At 44.4% G+C, this 19,174-nt stretch overlaps 1 long non-coding RNA gene across 1 annotated transcript; it reads right to left on the reverse strand.

Annotated features, from left to right (window-relative positions):
- Window positions 1-318: 318 nt before the first annotated feature.
- On the reverse strand, window positions 319-14,975 carry LOC308068977. Its single transcript, XR_013930226.1, has 3 exons — window positions 12,166-14,975; window positions 11,858-11,946; window positions 319-10,157 (listed from the first exon to the last, which is right to left on the reverse strand). It is a non-coding gene; the product is annotated as an uncharacterized lncRNA (long non-coding RNA).
- Between the last annotated feature and the right edge of the window lie 4,199 nt (window positions 14,976-19,174).

Genomic DNA, 19,174 nt, shown 5'->3' on the forward strand with positions numbered 1-19,174 from the left:
CCTCCCCCTGGCTCTAAGCCTTGTGTGCCAGAGGCTCTGCAGGCGAGGCGAGGGGAAGAGCACCCAGCCCGCTGTCTGCAGGGAGCGGGGCACTGCCTTCAGGGAGCGGGGCACTGCCTTCAGGGAGCGGGGCACTGCCTTCAGGGAGCGGGGCACTGCCTTCAGGGAGCGGGGCATTGCCTTCAGGGAGCGGGGCATTGCCTTCAGGGAGCGGGGCATTGCCTTCAGGGAGCGGGGCACTGCCTTCAGGGAGCGGGGCACTGCCTTCAGGGAGCGGGGCACTGCCTTCAGGGAGCGGGGCATTGCCTTCAGGGAGCGGGGCACTGCCTTCAGGGAGCGGGGCATTGCCTTCAGGGAGCGGGGCATTGCCTTCAGGCTCAGCTGGCCTGCACAGGCACGGTGGCAGGCTGCCACGCTGCTGCATGCAGTTAAACAAACTGCACAGTAAAGGTAGGCACCGTTGCACACCACCATCAACAAAACACCTCCCGGCAGACCGTAAATACCTAGCAGAGCTTCCCCTAAGGCTCAGGGCCCTACCTGTACTTGTTAACTTTTTGTTGGCTTTTCAGTATCTTCAGCAGCACACAGCTTCCCTGCCTGGACACCACAGTGAGCGTTAGTAACTGTAAATCAAACAGCGCCATCGGAGCACAGCGAGGCCTTCACACACCCCCACATCCGTGTCCGTGTGACACACTGCAGGTATGACACGAATTTGGGAATGTTTTGAGATGCAATACTGTGGGTACCATACTGGTCTTTCTGCTCAACAGCTAGCTCCGCCAGCGGGGGATTAGCATCCCAAAATTTTTCTTCGGTGAAGGAAGCTGATGCGACCTGTACATGGCTCCTCCCAGCCGTAACTGTAGGAAACTCAATCATAAATCTGGATGTTCAGTGTGCATTTGCAATAGTCAGCTAGGTTTTCTATTTTAAACCTTTCTACAATGCACAGCATACGTTTCACAATTTTATTTCTTTCTCCTGATTCTAGTAATTGAAGATTTAACTACTAAAATCTGTGCTTACAATGAAGTTCTAGGAAAACAGCGTAATTTAAAAAGAGATACGTATTTCCTTTATTAATATGGTTTGATTTATGGATTTGCAAACTTACCACTTCAGCCTGAACTCATAAAGCAGAAAAATTAAAATTAAGTTGACAGTGCTTTAGGATGAATTACAGATACTTTTTTTGGCTGCTGACAGTTATTTCCTTCGGGATATTCTTCTGGCTGAGAAGCTGTAAACAAGTCTCACAGCAGCAGAAATAGAAATGATGGCAAACAACTAAAAGAATTAGATCAGCTACAATAATAGTCATTCTGATGCTGAATTTGGATCCTTTGGGTCTAAACCAAATATGTTTTAGAGTCGTATTTATTTCATAATCTGTATTTGTCAAATCACTTATCCATGGTGAATCTATCCATTTCTGTGTCTACTCTCCAAGAATCACTCTGGTCCCATCATGAGAAAAATAGAACACTTTTTAAATCACCATAAAACTCTTTATTTAAAGTAAAAGCTCCAAGAGGGGAACTTTAGTCTTCCATTTTAGTTACCATATAAAATAGCTTTCTCTAGTATTTTTTTCCACAACTTCTTACAGTACTGACTTGTTAAAAATTGTATCGCTATTTATATTACCTGGAGGCCAGACTACATGGAGCTGTTCACGTCTGTTAGACCATTTACCCGAGAGACCACCTAGAACACAAGCACCACCAATGGAAGGATTAGTGAGCAGGATGCAACACTCATTTCTAGCCTGGAGCGGCCACAGTTGACTGCAGCAACGTCTGGCCACTGGATGTGTGCTTCTCCACATGAAAGTCAGGGTAAGTGGAAAAAATTACAGCATTTTCCAACTCCGTAACTGCTTTGCAGGGCACATGACGCTCCTTTCTGCTACGGTGATTCACACGATTATGTAGCTCGTGCAAGCAGTTACTGAACATGCAAACAAGGAAGCGGATGTTAAAAATCATTGTATTATTAAACAAGGAATCATATCTAATTTAATCAAGACATAAATACAACCTTAATAGTAAGCAAACGTCAGGTGATATCAGTTGTACTTACGTATCTTTCCCATTGTCAGAGTGCTTTAAAACCCTTCTCTTTTATGCACAGTATGTCTCTCTCAAATAGGAAAAGCTTTGTTCGGATGGTGAATGAAGCAAAGTTCAAAGGACTTGACCAAAGAATATCAGCAAGTCAGTAAACTCAAAATGCATGCTGTCAAAAAAATCCTTAAGGAAATCTCTCACAGGGGTTGTGGTTTTGCATATAGGTTGCAGGAATCCAATGGGCATAGAGTTGAAATTACGACCCAGCTGGCTGACTGTTCTACCTTCAGGCTTGCCCTGCAGCCTGCATAAAGGATGTGGAAATGTTCTTGGAGCTTCATGCAGTTATGCCTGAGCTGTCCTAACAACTGAAAAGATGCTTCCAAAGAAACAAGCAAATGATGATCCAGGTATTAACAGCATGCATATGTTGCCTTCTCATGGTATTGCCATCACATAGTTTTTAACAACTTCAGACTTTACAGAAAACAGTGTTTGCATTGCCATTATAAAATTTCTTACTTTAAAAACCTCCAGATTACAAAGGAACTATTTAAGAGAGCAAACAATAGAGTATTTAGAAGTAGGAAGCAAACATTTTTTTTAAATAATTTTGGGGAAAATAAAAGCCTTCAAGGATTTTGAGTAAGGCACATTCCTCCTTTGTGACCATGCGGAACTTAAAGGAACTTTTACCAACTTCAACAATAGCTACATTTGAATGGTAAGTGTGGGACCTCACAAAATCCCAGGCAAGGAGTTTCCCCTTACTTTAGAAAGCTGCACATTTTAGACAGACTTTTCCATGCCACTGTACTTTGTGCTGTCATTTACATGGGTGAAGTAAAGACTAGTAGCAATCCAACTGCTCACTTTGAACTGAAAAACTGCACAAGATACAGCGACACAGAAAATCACCCCTTGATTTCTGAAGAGTTAAATTGCCTCTGCAAATGGTGTCAAGTTCCACTTGGAGTAAACTCTGGTGTCTAGTGCATTTCTGCCACTGGTTATTCTTTCTTAAACTTTCTGTTTCTTCAGGAAAGACATACTGGCATTCTAGCTGTTAATGAAAGAAGGGAACACTCCTGAAAGGCTTAGTCACTTTTACGTTTTTACATTTACTGATGCCATGAAGGAGGGACAGAATCCTTCAGTTAACACAATTCCAAATTGAAGGGGGAGGAGAAGGTGGAGAAAGATTATATAAAATGGATTTATGTTGCTTTTACCACTGAATTGTTTTCAGTGTAATGTCACGTTCCTAGTGTGGGGGATTCTGCATGTGTCATGATTCTACAGATGTTCTTGCACACCACACGCAGCTGCACTATTTGTCATGGGCAAATTTAATAGCAAGATGCTTGCTATGTGTTCCCTCTATTCTTAGTCCATAAAAAACACTGAGGGGGGAAAAAATCCACTGCCTGATAGCTTGCTTGTTTCCTTTCTTTATTCAGCCTTTTAAAACACTTTAAAAACAAATTCTGGAAACACCATCTTTTGTACTAAATTCTGTGCCATCTGCAATTACAGCTCCATTACCTTTGATAGAATGATTTGTCAACTGTGTTCTTACTAACATTTATAATGCTAATTAAATAATTTTAAGTACCTGAAGAGGTATATTCCTAACAGCAGGGGGTTCTTCAAGAGCCTGATCCTTCAAAAGGAAGAATACTTTCTGCTAAGTCCTGCATATCCTCTGTCTCGTTGACTGCAGAAGAAACTCAGGAGCACTCCATACTGGGATATGGCAGAGCCAAGTGCTGTCAGAAATGCTGCAAACTCGAAAGAGCTCTGCTACTCTCCTAATTTTCAAACTTTGGATCTTCTTTAGAAGTATTCTCCTTATTAAACTTCATTGGTCCAAGGCCAGTGTGTTATTCAGCTCTTCAGAGGGGACCATACCCTTGGATTCCAGCTTCTTATAGATGTATCCAGGAAGCAGAACAAGCTTTTGCAAAATTAAAAAACAAAACACCCTGCATTTTTCTCTTGAAAGGCCTATAATGTGCTGAAGCATGGGCTGCCTGATTAGTGGCAAAAGAGGCAACTGAAGAACTGGCAGTGCAAGGAGAAATTTGGACTTCAGAGGAGGGAAACTGAAAGCTGAAGTAGGTGCACATCCAACTACACTGAACAGGATAAAACTCAAGAAGAGGGTACAGCTGTAGAACAAGTTAAAAGTCTTACACTACCAGTAATTATATGAACAAAAATAGATGTTATAAATGAAAAGTATGAATTTAATTACCATTATCTCCTACAGTACAAGAAAGACATTAACCTACTGGCACTAATCCAGTGCTGGCTGGAGCAGGTAACATGCGAGGAGAGGCTGAGGGAGCTGCGATTCTTCAGCCTTGAAAAGGCCAGGAGGGTAGGGGGATTTATTGCTGTCTAAAAATACTTTGTAAGAGGCTACAGAGAAGACAGAGCCAGGTTTTTCTCAGAGGTGCACAAGGGCAGGAAAGAGGCAACGAGAAGTCTGAGCAGGGATCAGAAAAAATTCCTACTATGAGGGTGGTGAAATATTGGTGGAGGAGCCCTGGGAGCTTGTGCCACTCTCAAAGTGAGGTTCCCCCAGGTGGGGAGGTCTGTATGTCCTTCTCGTTGAGAGTGACCATGCTCAACAGATCACCAAGATACGAATGCCTACACTTGTAACACTAAAATATACATATGTTTACAAGTATGGTTGAAACTTTGAGTGCTTATTAAACATAGAAGCAACAATGGATCAACAAGGTATAATTTTTTTGCCATGGAAAATCGTATTTTTTACATCTATGCACCGTTTGTGTACTATTGTATTGGAAGTATTTTAAAACATCTTGAACCTAGCACGTGGTGGAAACACTGCATATATGTAAGATAGGTAGTTATGTATCAAGCTGATGGAAAAGTTCTTTTTGTTACTGAGAAGCGGATCAGATAATTTTGGAAGTGTGTGTTTCTGATATTAAAGATCTGCATCTGTGAACACAGACTGTCAAAGAAAATGGAATATTCCAGTGAGTCTTTTCAGAAGAATGCCAGCAAATAGCATTGAAGTATGCAATAGATATGTGAAGATATTAGTTTCTACTCTTCAGACGATTGCTTAGTTCAAAAGTTAACCAGATGTGACTATGACATTTCTCCTTCTGTTTCTAATCAATCTCTAATCATATATATGGGATCTAGTTGTGTTTGTTTACATACCCAATTCCAGAAATTGCTGTGCATTACCTCGTGTAAAACCTGCCTGATTTTTTGTGTGTTTGTGTGTGTGTGAGAGTTATCTTCGATTCAAGCATGTGATCTTAATTACACTATACCCGTATAGGTTACACTATGTCTCCTAAAGCTACAGTAATTTTTAACTTAGCTCTACAACCTATAGCTCTCATTTTAATAATCACAGTATTCTTGCTGATTGTACAGTCATATTGGCAATGAAAACCAGACGCTTCTTGTTAGCTGGTCTCCTGATGGCAATGAAGAAAACTGAGTCAATCAGACCTATATACATTGTCCTGATTCACGACAAGATAGGAAAGTGTGAATGCTTCCAAGTTCTGCTGCTCAGTCATGATTCTGCAGCCATAGGAGGGTTTGCAAACCCTTGCTGAACTCTGCAATTTACAGACTATCCAAAGGGACTTTATAGCCCAGTAAATGTGACTTTGCCATTATTACTAAAAAGTAACAAGGTTTGTCTTCACATGACAGTGTCAGCGATTCCCTGGGTTTGTCTGGGGCTAAATAGATATTAACTTGTTTCAGCTGTGATAGCAATTGTCCAGCTGTGAGGTACTCTTGACTAGATTTAGTTCAGTTTAACTCTGATTTATAGGAATAACAAATTGTTATTCATTGTGGATGGAACTACCTATAGCTCTAGAATAAGTCACGGGGAAGAGTACAGGCACAGATGACACAAATCAGTCATTTAATCACAGTAAACTGATAGTGTTAAGAAAACATATAAAACTAAATCCAAGCAGACACCAGACTGAGGAGGAAGACATCCCCTCCCATGAGTATCACACTCCTCCTGGTGATGACTCATCATAATACTCCCCCATTCCTTTTGAGAAATACCAAAGTGTCAATCTTAAGACCCCAAAGGAGCACTGGAGGAGTAAGCACAACACTAGAGAACAGGGAAAATTTTGTGTAGCAATTTAACTCTAGTGCTAATGAGGTTTTCCTGTATTCATTAAGTAATATTGACTATTAGACTGTTTAAAACATTAATTGGACTAACAATACATTCTTAGATGCATATATATTGTGCCTTTTGCCAATAAGACTTTTGAGTGTAATACTACATCTTAACTTTGCCAATATCTTTAAGGACCTGGAAGCTGAAATAAACACCATAAAGATCACTGAAGCTCGCAAGCACTTTTGGCCGGTTGCAGTCAGTGCTGCTGTGCTCTATTTTCTCATGGACAAGCTGAATAAAATCAATCCAGTGAATTAGCTCTCACTCAAGGTTACCACTCAGGAAGAGGTCAGTGTGTTTGCGTGCTGCTGTTTTAATCTAGTGCTACCACTGGCTTACAACTTTCTTTCTCTCCTGTCACAGGCTTTTACTGTTGTACTTCACAGGGCAGTGCAGTGAGCAAAACCCTCTGACAACGTGAGGCTGAGTGTAAAGAACCTGACCGCCTGCGATACACCCTCAGCTATCATTTACATCGGTCTGTTTGGAAGGAAAAAGCTTACTTGCACAGCCCAGTCAGCCTCCCTGGTACAGCAGGAACCCTGCATGAGCTCCCATTTATGACTCCGTGTGTGTGTGCGTACCTGTACGTGTGGCCATGCAGCCATGGAACAGCCCTTTGCCTAATGATTTTCAGGTCTCACTTGCATGCCTTCCTGCTTCGCCACACTGGGAGGGAATAGGGATAGGTCAGTGTACTTCTGCCCGGGTCTCTTTGCTGTAGCTTGAGCCGTTTGTGCTGCGAACCAGCTCTGCTGGGCCACTGGAGCCTTCCTCCTCAGGCAATGAATGCCTGTCTGAAACGCTTCCTACACAGTGCACTTGCTCTCAGCCAGGCCAGGCTGCTTTCCCGTTAAGGACAGAAACGCACGACTTCACAGACGCTGCTGTGGCTGGGGGCACCTCTGCAGGGACAGCCGATTTTCTCTCTCCACTATCCATCCTCATCTCAAACACTGGGAACCGCATCTACTTTCAAAGTAGCTCTTCATGTCCCGGGTGCTGCTGCCACATGTATATATTCTTCCTAGAATGAGCTGAATGTAAAGAGTATTGTATAATGATGTCTCATTTAGCTTAAAATGCCGTCTTTTCCTTCACTGCATTTTGCCTGTGAGAAGTATGCTGAGTCTTGTGCAGCTGTGTTCTTGCTCTTATTCGGCACAGATCTCTTCTAAGTTTTGCACCCGTACCACGAGTTTCCTTCTTCCCTTTGAAAAGAGTGATAAATGGGTACAGAGCAGAGGAGCCCAAAGCCTGCACGGATGTGAGTCAGGACTAGGATGAAAATACTAACCTAATAAAAGAGGCTTCTTTGGCTTCCAGTGCATGTGCTGTGAGCCGGAAAGTGAAATCCCAAACAGAGAAGGGAAAGGGAGGACAAAGAAATTCAGATTCAGCTGATGACCCAACTTCTTTTCAGAGCACAAAGTATCTACTGTACTGAACCATAAATCAGCTAACCAGTGAAATCCTGCCCCGTCGCCGTGAGGTCATCTGGAAGCCACCTAACGAGCACCTTGCATAAGGACATGCACAATGGCTGACTCCAGCGAGGTGCCAAGCACCTTCCACTCCAGTTGAGGTTGGGATGCTCAGAACGTTCACCACCACGCGTGGCTGGGCCCTGCCTTTGATACATTTCTGAGCGAGCTGTGTAAACAAAACACAGTCCTCACCTGGAAAAAACACAATATATTTATTATCTAAAAATTAACTGGGGTTAAACCAATTGCTAGTGTCATGCACGCCACTTTAGAACAGATAAATCATGGATGTCTATAGGGAGTTCCCTTGGATCATTTGATCAAATTATGCTCTTAAAAGTGTGCTTCAGAAGTGTCATCCTGGTGTAGGAGGAAAAGAAAGAAAAGAAGGCAATGAAATTAATGGAAATTTGGAGAAACTAAATGTTGTCTCATGTATTTTGACAATGTAGACAGCAGTAGGTTTCCCAGACAGATCAGCTTCAGATTTCAGATACAGTTTAAGTGATATTTGACTTGCCCAAGATAAGCTAGTTGAAAGCACAAGCTACTTACTAGCCATTTTCTAGGCTTTGCCCTCTTGAGCCATTTTACAAGGTTTATAATTTACATTATAATGCTTCTGGCCATGCTCCTCTCAGGCTTGAAGTCCTTCACCAGTCCCTGGGAGGAAAGCTGGGGTCTGACAACATGGTCAATTTCTGGCCATAGAAGTGCCTTAAGTAACAAGGTAGGCAGGCAGCTGCAGCAAAGGGAGAAAAGATGAGAAGATGAAGAAATGAGAGACGGCTAAAATAATCAGGTATAGACAGCAAAACGAAAGAGCACTGGAAAGCCTGAAGGGCTGGGACAGAGAAATCCCACGGCACCTATTGTTTAATTGTTACCTTGCTTTGCAAACAGCACGTTGTAGGCACCTTTCCTTCACTGGCATCTGGTGCTGCACCCCATTACTTTCAACAATAAGACATCAGGCAAGGCCGGGCATAACTGAGGGACCCACGGGGTCTTCGGCACCTGCAGTGTCTCATTGGTATTTTGGACCTTTGTTGTGGTTTACCCCCATCCAGCAACTAAGCACCACACAGCTGCTCGCTCGCTCCCCCCAGCAGGATGGGGGGAAAAGAACTGGAAGGGTAGAAGTGAGAAAACTTGTGGGTTAAGTTAAGAACAGTTTAATAACATAAATAAAATAAAATAATAATAACAACAATAATAATACATTTTAATGGAAAGGCAAATAAAAAACAAACACACAAAAAAAAGAAATAAAATGCAGGACAGGCAAGTGATGCAAATGTAGAACAACTGCTCACCACTAACCGACCAATGTCCAGCGAGTGCCTGAGCTGCGGCCAACGTTTCTCCTAGCTTACACGCCGAGCACGATGCCATATGGTATGGAATATCCCTTTGGTCACTGGGTTCAGCTGTCCCGGCTGTGTCCCCTCCCAGCCGGCTCACTGGTGGGGTGGGATGAGGAGCAGAAAAGCCCTTGATTCTGGGTAAGCCCTGCTCAGCAATAACTAAAGCATCTTCTCTGTTATCAACACTGTTTCCAGCACAGATCCAAAACACAGCCTGTACCAGCTACTGTGGAGAAAATTAACTCTATCCCAACCAAAACCAGCACAATCTTTAACCAAGTTTGCTGGCCTGGAAGGTGTTTGGTGGTGTTGTGCTTTTTATTTGTGAAAAGTTTGACTGTGAAGCCTAAGAAACATTTTTACAGATTCTTTTGAAACAAGCTCATACTTTAATACTGACTGTCTAGCCTCACACAACACACTGTGACTTGATTTTGCCTTGTTGTAATGATGTATTACAGCACCAAGTAATAGAGATCGGTGCACTGAATTCAGGTTGGAGAATCTAAACATCCGTCCTCTTGTCTGATTTTTCTAAATCTCTTTCTGACCCAAGCACCTAAACATCCTTAGTCTGGTCATGTTCCACACCTTGACCATATGGTCCTCTACCAGAGAATAGAATAATTCTAGGCAATTAAGGCACTTGCCCATATCCATTTCATCTGCTGATCTTTGGAGGTGCAAACAAAACACTGGATGGGGAAGACTTGCTAATGTTGATAGTGCTTTAGATCACTTGATAATCTTTTTCCTGTGTTAGTTATTACTGAATGGAAATCAAATGCATGCATGTTAGGACTAGGAACAGATGGCACTTCTGTTCTGTGAGGAAGAAATAGGGGCAAAGGGGCAGCAAAGTTGAACCTCCCCCCTTCCCTGTCTTACCAGGATTCATTGTGTCGCCCTCCTGTTACAGTTGGCTGTGACTCTTTCTTGTTATAAAGAGATGTCAGAAGTTAGAGAGAGACAGATGATAACCTTAAATCCTTTACTATGTTTTACCAGGATCCTGGAAAAAAAAATAAAAAATAAAAAAATAAAAGCCAGCTGAGGGAGGTGGAAAATGTCAGTGAGGCATTACACAAAGAACTTGATACATTTGTTGACCTATCTTCTGCCTCCACCCTTCTCCTCTAAGACGGATTTAGTAGTAGTGGGTGCCTAGTGCTGTGAGTGCTTTCTTAAAAATAATTTAGATGCTATTGTCTGTCTGCCACTTGGAAAACATAGCTGTTTCAATGAGCCCCTGCTGAAACGGGAAAGAGGGTTTATTGAAATGCCTCCAAAAATGCACCAGAATTTCATTCGTTTTTCTTGCCGGCTGAAACCCGCCTTGTTCTTGCCTTTACAGTCCTTTGTTTTATTTTTTAAATTGTACTATTGTATTCAGGGTCTTTTCATTCATATCCCCTATTTCACGAATGGTGTGTGTGTGTGGTATTAAGAGCCGAAGGCAGAGATGAGAGGAGAAGTGTTTTGAACTGACTAATTTGCAGGCAAGAAATAAAGCTCTTGTAAGGTGGTCCCAGGGGTATCTTCGCCGTGAACACTATTTGAAATGACATGTAATCTGGTACATTTCAAAGGCAAAACATTTCCTATTCTAAAGTATCTTCATGAGCCAGGGTTGGTTTACCTGTTCCCAGAGAATAATAAACTCCACCAGGGACAGGGAAACTCCTTCCCTCCCCTCTCAAAATGCCTGTTCTTTTTCGAAAGGCCATTTGCAGCCAAGTTTATTTCTGTCCTATCTTCTGCTGCTCTGATGGCTTAAAACTCAGTGCTCGCTACTAATACATAGCTGAATGCACCTCTGGATTAAATAGCAAGTAACAGAACACAGCACATCCCTGTACAATGTGATAAATAATGGTGTGGAGCTCCCTTTTGGGGTTTTTTTTGCAACAGTAGAAAATTTAAGATCTGGTTCTTAGAGACTTTAAAGTTTTAAGCATTTCACTATCTATCTTTGATCTGGCAATTTCTTAATATAACCTGTTCCTCTTCTAGAGAAATCTGAGTTCAACTGACCTTGGAATACTGTATTAATACTCCTTCTCAGCACAATTCAGTGTTTCTAGCCTTGTTGACACACTAAAAGCCTTACGCACAAAAGTCCACATTTAATTTGTGAAGGCAGACATCTCAGAAAAGCCTGACATGTAGAATTTTGTCCATATTTTGGTGAAGGCTTAGCTGGTCTTGCAAGCTGACACACTTAATCATCATCTGTGAACGGAATCATGCGCTACGAGGAATGTTTCTATATGTGCATGATTTAAACTTATGATACCCAGAGTCTGTATTGCATGGTTTTAAAAGCCTTAAAAATCTTCTAAATGGAGAAATTGGCCACAAATGAAATTCAAAGCCTATGCAAAAATGAACACTGATAAATATTACAAATCTTTTCTATTAATTTCACAGCTGTTCTGACCTAAAGCTTTTAGTTACAGAAAACGAAACTGATGCTTTGTGAACTCTGAATTTACATCGACCACTGTGTCATCAGTTACTTGATTTTTGCCTCTGACTCTGCATGGAAAGAAATCAGGGTACAGTGTGTCTATAATAATGATCCTACACAGTTTTTTAAAAATCAAAAACTTTAGTTACATTGATTTTCAAAACCCATGTGCTTGTGCTCCAACGTACTGGCTCTACAGAGTATTTATTCAAGTGTGAACAAAGATGAATAATTTTTTTTACCTGGACGGAGATACTGAAGGCCCCTGGAAAGGACAAGCAGAAGCAATGGAGTCAGAATGTCCAGAAAAGAGACATTTCTAAAAGAATTTCTAAAAATAAAAGCAAAAAGTTCTCTCCCAAACCCAATAATTATGTGAGACAGCAGATCGGCTGGGATGACTTGTGCTGTCAGTTTGCATTACTAGCCTCAGCCCTTTGAAGGACAGATTTTGCACTGTGAGTGACCCTAACGTGTGTTGTACTTGGATCTCTACCAAACAGAAGTCATGATAAAATATTATGCCCCATAGATGGGTCTTACACCTTACCTGTTGTTTTCCCCGAGGCTCTGTCAACTGTAATTCTTAATTTACGGGAACTTTGCACAAATGTAACTTGGAACAAAATGTGGCCACTGTCCACAAAAACTTTCAAAGAAGGTAGTGCTGTTCCCCAGTCGTGTTTATCTCCTGGACTGGTCCTCTTGTCGATTCTGACCCGTCAGTCCAGACTAGACCCTATTACTAACAATCATAAGAAAACACATCATTTACTATGAAATAAAATAAATTTTTACCAAATTAGTTAGCAGTACCACTGGTCTTAGATATTCTACCTACCACAACCAGAGAAATAAATGAGGCCCTTCCACGACTGCCGAGTGCTGGCACATGTTAACCCACAGACGGCATTACATCTGGAACACATACTATCTGATGAAAGTTACAGTGCTTGACTCAGGCAGCTGCCTGGGTGAATGGTGGCTGCTTTCTGAAATAAGAGGTAGCTGTGTGCTCTTCTGCATTTTACTAGTGCAAGTCATCAGCTTTGTATAAGGATACTTGAGCAACAGATTTGACGCTACTGCCTAGATACGCTGAAAAACTTACTAACCCTCCTCTGACCAAACTACCTCCTAGTGCCAGTGTGAGGACTTCTGTTGAGTCCTTTGTATTTACTGCCTGCGTGTAATGCTGCCTTTAGTGAGACATTAATTTAACTTCTTATTTTTTCTTTAGATACATTTCTAACATACCCACTTCTGCGTGCATTGAAATATTTATATAGGCAATAGGTAGGAATCCATTAGCAGGAATCAATTTTTCCACTTTTAGACAGCAGCATTTTGCTAATACGGAATACTACCCAGAGAGCAACACAATATCTGAGCTCAGATGATTTATTGAAACTATATTTTTGTGGGCTGTTTTTTTACTTTGGTGACTCACGTGCTGTGGTGCCCTTTAAACACTGTGTGTATAACACATGCTTGTTTGAACACTTCATTATTTGGCTCGAAGTAGTACAGTATATTGTTCTGTTTAGGGAACAAGTTTGAATTTACCATTGACTCAGGAGAACTTCACAATGTATCATTGGGTCAAGGACAGGAAGCTGTAGCAGAAATAGCTATGGAAAAGACATCAAAAGAAGGCCACTGGGTTATACTTCAAGTAAGTCAAAGCTCTTCATTACATCAGTGCTGCATTGCAGTGTTAAAAACTGAAGCTTTTCAAAATAACATGTGCCCAGATGAAAGAGTACTAAATAGTGATTTAAAACTTCCTTTGTCTTCGCCACAAAGGAAGCACATAACTTCATCTGTATATGCAAGAATCACTGAATATCACATAAAATACGAACTGCAACTATCTTGTGTGTAGGGAGTCAACTAACGTATTTTCCCAAGCACATGATATCTGATTTACTAATTTATCATCCATTAAAAAAAAATCCTTTAGTAAATAAATGTGTAGCAAAAAGAATTGTTATGCTGTATAATCAGATGAATAGATACAAACAGGGAAGATTGCTGTCATTATGCAGTATATTGTGCTAAACAGATGCACCGGATTTTTTTCAAATATTGTGCAATATCAAACTGCTTCCTTATGTCTGGGTTTTTCTTGTATCAATAATATGTTTCGTATTTCAAATCAATAGCTCGCTGGGAGGCCTGTTTTTTCCTCCCTTCTCCCCCCCTCCCTCCCCATCTCTGAATATTTATTTTCTAGCAAAGTAGCTTGACACATTAGAGAAATTACTGAGGAAGCCCAGGGAAGGAAGTCAGCAGGGCAGTGGGGTTTCAGCGCGAGGAACCTGCCCCTTCTACAGAACATCTCATGCCAGGGGAGATTTGGGAAACCTCCTGTTAAAATAACCAAAAAGCCACTACCGGAAATGCTGCCTGATCACCGTGCTGCACTGGTTACATTTGACCAAGCAAGTAAAGCACCAGAGAAATAAAACTTAAAAAATGTGACTACTAAACTTCTCCTTTTAAAGCCACTTGAAGCATTGAAGTCACTCAAAGCCTTCACAGGATATGCAGTAATACAGCAGAATGCATTCTATTTCTTAAAGATTTGTTCACATATCCTAAAGCAGAATAACCACACATCTATCAGCATGGAAAAAAAAAATCAAACAAGAAATTACTTCTTTTTGGCTTAAAGCATCGCATACAGCTTCTGGTTAAAAACATGCCTGTGTGTACAGGAAACAAAGAATTTGCAGTCACTACAGGTAATTGCTGTAGTGCAGAATAAGAATTTATTTTGGTTTAGTCTAGCTTAGTTTGATTTTTCTTGGAATATGAGACCATGGTTTTTTGTGTCTCTGGAATACCTTTTACATGTTTCGGAGTACCTTGTGCACCAGAATTAGGTCTTCAGCAGAGGTAAATCAGCCACAGTTTATGTCGGTCCAAAACGTTTGGATCGTACATAAGAGGACAGAGAGCTTCGGCTGCTAGGCTATCACATTTTCCTCCATACTCTTTAATCTTTGTTTCAGGAGGCTTTTAATGAAAACATATTTTTGTTACTGACTCTCAAGAGATACGTACAAGCACAGGTGGGTATGGGCAGCAGCTGCAGGCTGTGCCCCAAAGGCATCGGGTCCCTCTTTGGAGTAAGGACCCGCGCTGGAGCAGCAACCTGGCTGCCAAACAACTCACCGATCACACAAACACCGAAACACTGCTTTTCGGTACCGGCATTCGAGCAGCATGTTCTCAAAACCCTGTGCAAAAATTACCGCGGCGTCTCTTCTGCCCGAAAAGCCTCTCCCGGCAGCACCCCGGGAGAGCGGCCCGCCGCGGGGGAGGGATGGAGGGGGGTGCCCGCCGCGGGGAGGGGAGGGGAGGGGAAGGGGGGGAGGGAAGGGGGGGGGGGAGGGGGGGGGAGGGGGGGGGGAGGGGGGGGGAGGGGGGGGGAGGGGGGGGGGAGGGGGGGGGAGGGGAAGGGGGGGCTGCCCCGCGAACTTCTGCGGGCGGCCCCGCGCCCCGCCCCGCCCGGCGCCGCTGCTGGCGGGGGCGCGCGGGGTGCCCCGGGCCGGGCCCCTCGGGCCGGTGGCCGGGCGCGGCCCTGGGGCTCGGAACCTCCTCGCTCGCCCGCGGCAGCGCGGTGCCGTGCCAAGCCGCGGTACCTGCCGGGCGCCCGGGGCCGGGGCCGTGGGCGGCGGCGGGGGGGGGCGGGGAGCGGGAAGCGGCCGGGGCAGCGGCGGCGGCGCGTTCCCGGAGCCAGAGCGCCCCCTGCCGGCAGCCGCTCCCGCCGCCGCTCTGGCGGCGCCGCGGGCCGTGGCGGAGGCGCGGGCGGGCGCCGCCCGTTGCGGGCGCCGGCGGGGGGGCACGGGCGGGGGGCGCTCGCAGCGGCGGGCCAGGGCAGCCCTTCCCGCCGGGCCTGCGGCGGCGCTGCCGGCGGAGCGCTCGGAGCCGGGGGGCTGCCCCGGGCGAGAGGCCTGTGCCCTCCGGCGCGGCCCCGGCGGGGGCTGGGGGCCGGCCGGTCCCTGAGGGGGGTTTCCTCTCGCAGACGTTTGTGTTATGGCTGGAGAGGGGCCGCCCGCCGCGACCCTGCCCGCGGGGAGCTGCCCGACGCCCCGCCGCACGCAAGCCACCGGGCGCTGCCCGAGTGATGGCCGCAACCCCAGGGCCCCTACGGTGCTGCCCTCGCCGCTCCGCCGGCAGGGCCGGCCCGGGCCCCGGGCGTCGCTACCTGGGGCCCCCGCGGCGCCGGGCGCACGGCCGGGGGGCGCGCATGCCACTAACCGGCACTTCCTCACCCACGTACCCGGCCGCGGTCGCGCTCCTCTGAGGCATGGCGTCCTGCGTGGGCCGAGCGTTGGGTACCTCGGGCCCCGCTCCCCTGCGGCGGTGACCTCTGATCCCTGAGCGCGGCCAGCGCTCCCTCTAACGCTGCGCCAGCCCGGCGGCCGCCCCGCAACGCCGGCCACGGGGCCGCGGGCAACACAAAACTGCTTCGCGAGAGGGAGAAAAAACCCCTGTCCCCGTCCCTGTCCCCCGCCTGCGGGGAGCACCCTGTGCTCACCCCTGCCCGTGCCCGGCGCCGGGGGCTGCACCCGTCGCCTGGCGGAGATGGGAGGCACCTGCGCCCCGTCCTCACCAAAGCACATTCACCCCCTCGTCCCCTGCCAGCCCCCGCGGGGCAGGGGTGCACCGCTCCCGGTGCCACACGCGGGGCCCGGGCACCCACCCTGTCCCGGGGCAGAGCCCGGCGAGGCGGGCCGGAGCGGCAGGAGCAGGCCGGCCCCGCACCCGCGCCCCGCCGCCGCAGCTCACCTGCCAGCGCCCGCCGTCTGGCCGCTCCGTCCCCAGCTGCCAGCAGGCTCCCGCTGCGCCGAGCAAGGAGAAGCATCAGAGGGAAGGGGAACAAAAGGACGAGATCAGAAAAAGGAATAAAAGAAGGAAATGTAGTGAACAGTAAAACAAGAGGAGGAATTTTGCTGGGGGGGGGGGGAAGTGCCATTTGTAATAGGATTTTTTCCCTACAGTTTCTGCAGAAATTCCAACGATGCACATGCTCATTTTCCCTTTCCCATCCCACACAAACCTGTTGTTATTTTACATTCATTATTTCACTTTGTTGCATCAGAAATGCTGAATCATCAAAGAGGGGTTAGTGAAAATGGTGTTTATTTATCTTCCAGGAAGGAGTCCCATGTTATTTTAAAGATCCTGCACTACCGCTGTTGTTATCACCATCATCACGCATCTTGGCAGGCTGAAAAGTATCTCAGAGCAGTAAGAATTCAGCAGTCCTTAACGTCCCACAGCAGTACTTTAAAAGCATGAAATAACATTTTTAATTTTAAGTCAGTACAAGTGTAAATGAATGGATGTACTCCCACGTGTCTGTTGTTTTTAAACTTGTGATGATACTGAAATATTTGCCTAACAGCTCTGAGTTGCACCAGAATTTCAGCTCATATATATACACACGTGTGTGATATTGAATTAAACCATTTGTCATTCTTTTCTATAAAAGAGACAATTTGGCTCTCAGCAAACCATTTGAAATAGAAATTATGATGATACCACAGATCCATTTTATTTTATGGTAGTACATTGATTGTCAAATAGACAATACATGTATTTTTGTAATGGTCTAAAAGAAGGTAGTCTGCCTTTTTATTTTACAGTCCTTATGCTATTACTTGCTTTCATTTCAATAAAGGTTGGCATTTTTCAGAGATGCTACCATAAATTGCTTCATTTAATAAGTTGCTACACACAATAATAATGTTACACCAGAGAGCAGCACTTTGTAATTTGGAAGAAATAACATTTTTCTTTTAAAATATTTCTGTCTCTATTTTAACATTAAAATAATCTCTCTGCTGTTTTCTAACTGAAGAATAATCTGATTATTAGAAAATTCATATTCTTTTTTCTTGCAAACATCAGAACTTGGGTGTGACATGAAAGAAGCTAATTAAAATGGGAGAAAAATCAGATTAATTTCCACGGATATAGAAGTGTTATAAAAGTCTTGTTCTCAGAAATTACTCCTAACAGAACAATTCCATTTATGCCTAAGCATGTTGCTTATTCTGTCTAGCAAGGACTGTCACCAGTGTCTTGGTGACAGGGTTTTTATTATTTCCTTGACAGTTTGATAGGAAGTCAGTGCTTGCTTCTGGGTTTGCAGCCTCTTCAAACCTGGATTATGAAGGTTACCATAAAAATACGGATGAAATGCTACCTCCCCAAAGCCCCATCCGTTATGGCCCGCACCCCAATGTGGAGATTGCTTTTGTAATAACTGCAGGCAACATGCTCCATATGCTATTAGAGCTGCAATTCAGATACTCTGTCACTGGGGAAGGAGTCTCCCAAGCTGTGGAAGACAAGGTCAGTCAAAACACAGAGCAGGCTGCAAATTTGTCACAAGATGGTGTGATGTCTCTGGTTTTAGGGTTTTTTTTAGTCCTGTGGCCACCAATTTCAATAGAATTTGATATTTTCATACCTGTTTTTTACAGGGATTCAATCTGAAATCTGTAATGCAGGATCTCTAGTATGCATGAGACATAAATATGTGTATTATTTTTGTGCCACAGGGAAAAAAGATCTTGATGGAGTGTTACGATATATTAATAGGGTTGGGCCATTCAGGATCCTTTGTCAGTCTGCAAAACACCATTATTTGCAAGCTACGAGGCAGAATTTGCTTTTCTTCCTAACAGCATGGACCTGCACAGGTCTTCCACTCCTCCTCCATTTCACAGGATACATCTTTGATATCCTTCATACTATGACATGAAGGCAGTAGAACTGCTTTCATTGCATGAAGTTAAGACACAAAGTTTATAATTTCCTTTACATTACCACAGAAGTGTGTACGTGAGGCACTTGCCTCAAGACAACATGGTATCTCTTGAAGGTGAAGGCAGAGCTAGACAACATACAGAAATAAAACCACTTTCAGAAGAAACTAAGATCAGATCTTTTATCCAAGCACCAGCCGAACGCTCCTCACATAAACTGATTTGTTTTCCAGAATATGAGAGATTGGATCTGCTGATACATGAGGTAAGGCATTCTATTCAAGAACTTAATTTAGGTCTGAAAGTATGTGTGCTTTGCTTTACTAATCTTAGGGGATGCATGGGTTTAAACATAGCATCAGTGTAGGTGTCAGTAACAGGCGTTTGTGAGTGATACTTGGGGAGCTTCTTTCCAATTTCATTGATTAAAAAATTGTACTTTCATAAACTGCCTACTTCAAACATGTAACTCATCTCTGTATATCAAACGATCTGTTTCAATATCTATGAAAAAAATCATCATTAAACTGCTCAGGAGACTGAAATACTCTCTCTCTCAATACTAGGAAGCAAAATGCAAGGCCTCTGATTACAGTCTCAGTCTGACTCCTGTTTCAGAGTGGACCCAGAGGTAAGACGGGGATGTTCTCTTCTGCTACTGCAGGAATTTGGCTCCTCTGTTACAACTGCTAACAGATCTGGTTGCTAGTTATGGTGTGTGTTCACGTGTGTTTTAGGCAACCCAAAGTAGAGAAGGGAGGCAGCTCTTTG

The sequence above is a fragment of the Falco punctatus genome (assembly GCF_963210335.1).
Source record: "Falco punctatus genome assembly, chromosome: 8".
NCBI classification, from domain to species: Eukaryota; Metazoa; Chordata; class Aves; order Falconiformes; family Falconidae; genus Falco; species Falco punctatus.